Raw genomic sequence first — 2,380 nt, 5'->3', positions numbered from 1 at the left:
CCCCCCGGCAGCCCCGTCAGTACACCAGAGGTAAAGAAAAAGACGTTCAGGGAGACTCCTCTCTTCTCTGAGCGCACGATGATCTCTCTCAGGCCCGACCTTCGCAGGCCATGGCGCGGCTCACCCCGTCTTCCCCTCGTCGCCGCTGCCTTCTCCAAGCCCCCCCGAGAGTCCTACCGCAGGCGCTTTTCCTTCTCGCAAGTTACCCGCTCTGCGGCCCTTGAGCTACGGGCAGCTTTATAGAGTTTAAAAAAAAAAAAAGAGAGGCAGAGTCACGTAAGCCTGGCTCGGCCTTTCCCTAGCAGGGCGACCGGCTGCCCAGGGGGGCAGCGCCCTCCGGCCCCCTCGCGGGGCGCCGCGGGCAGAGGGCCGGGGAGAAGCCCTCCACCGCCCAAGAAGAAAAGCATTGTGGATATGAATAAAAGCAATTGTTATTTAAATCCTCCACTACAGCTTGAACAAGATGATCCAGCTTTTAATTGTGGAAAGTACAGAGGAGCTAGACAATCAGCTGATGCTAAAAGGTGTGGCAACCCTAGTGATTTCAGTGCTGCATCCAGTAAAATTGGCTGGGGATCTGGACCATATTTTACTTAACACAACATGATCTACAAAAGACATGGGCCATTTAGTTCTTACTTAAGCAAACTCCCACTTAAAGACCCACAGGATAGTTACAGCAATTTTAGCTACAAGACTGATGTTTGTGTCAACAAAAAGGCAGACAACTACAACAGTGTACAGATTAGCTGAGTTCTGGCATTCACATCTTAACAGTGGAGTCCCATTTTGCTGGACAGGCCTTTTGCTGCTCAAGCACAACAAACTTTTGGCAGCATTACTGAAGGACATCTTTTGTTCAGGTACACATGGCCAGAGACTGTTATTGCCCAAAGAACAGTTTTCAGTACCTGCTGGGATCTCAGGATGGCAGCATCAATCTCATCCACCTTCTGAGAGATCGTGTCGCTCACTAATCTGTAACGTTCATTGTCCTCCGTTATCATCCTGTCAAGCCCCTCTCTGGCCCTCCACGGCACCAGCTCCAGGAAGGCACTGACACTTTTAAATATATATATATTATTATTTTGAACATTTTAATACTCACTTTTGCACCATCATGTTTTGGAAATTGCAACTGCGCCGTCTTGAGGGGTTTCTATCTCTTTTACCGGTGGGCAATAGGTTCACATTTGACTGTTCACAGGGCATCTAAACTGAACTCTTCTCTTTTTGGCATCTATTGGGTTTTAAAACTTTAAGAGTTTTAATACTTTAAGAGTTATTTTTTTGCCCGCTATTTGTTTACATCTTTTGGAGGAGGGGAAACCGAGTCTAAAGAATGACATTTCCAGCTAAAAACATTACAAATAAATATACACATTCAAACCGTAATAAAGGGCAAGATAAAAAAGTCCAGGTGAACACTTTCACAAGTTTTAGAGGGAGGAACACGACTTAGTGGGACAGCTACCTTCAAATTTGGTCAGTTCACAGTATAAAAAGGCTCAATTATTTTTTTCCTGTATTAAACACAGGGTAATTTACCCTATAATCTGAATATAGCATATTTTAAAAATTGGGCTAAACTTACTCTTAAAAAAAAATGTCTGCTTGAGGCTGCTTTCTCCTCTGAGAACCCTGATCCTTTTTGCCATTACTTCTGGCTCTGTTGCTGTGCCCTTTTGGAGAGTCTCCACCTGTCCCTCTGTTTACAGGTAGGAATACCAACCCCATTTATATATCACTTTTCATCCATCCATTCCTACATGCCATATAAAACTATAGGTGCTGCTACCTAAATTAGCCTACAATTGCCTTTTTTCTTTTTGCAAAAATTACTATTAACAAAAAATGCAATTAATAAAATTTAGAATAACTTGAGTTTAAGCAGTGCACCAAAACTACATTCCTGAAAAAGGAATTATCAAGAAGTGAAAAAACCACTTTCCTTTTAAAGGCAAAGTAACTCTTGAGTTTCAACAAAAATATCACCCCTCAAACAACTCTTCAAACACAACATTGTGTCAATTTTTATTTACCTGAAAATCAATTTTGCTGACTCCCCCAATCTTTCGTCTACCTAGTTCCAGGCATAAATTCTGCTTTGAACTACTTCACACATGCTCTGCTCCAAGTTTTGGCATGATAAATCACTACTGTCCACAAGACACTGCAAAAGCAACTTCTTGTCTTTTAATTCTACATCAGTTCGAAAGGAGAAAAATGAAGTTATAACATCTGTTTTGAGATTCCCTGTCCTCTAAACAGGCAAAAATTGGAAGTTTAAAGCTCTCTCAGATAATTCTACCATCTCCTTATTGCAGATAAAAAGGGTTCTCATGTTTTAAAACACATACTTTAATTTTTATAGCACTCT

This window comes from Pygoscelis adeliae, unplaced genomic scaffold, assembly GCF_000699105.1.
Source record: "Pygoscelis adeliae isolate BGI_AS28 unplaced genomic scaffold, ASM69910v1 Scaffold171, whole genome shotgun sequence".
Lineage (NCBI taxonomy): Eukaryota > Metazoa > Chordata > Aves > Sphenisciformes > Spheniscidae > Pygoscelis > Pygoscelis adeliae.
The sequence above is the reverse complement of the archived record's forward strand: the minus strand, read 5'-3'. Positions refer to the sequence as shown.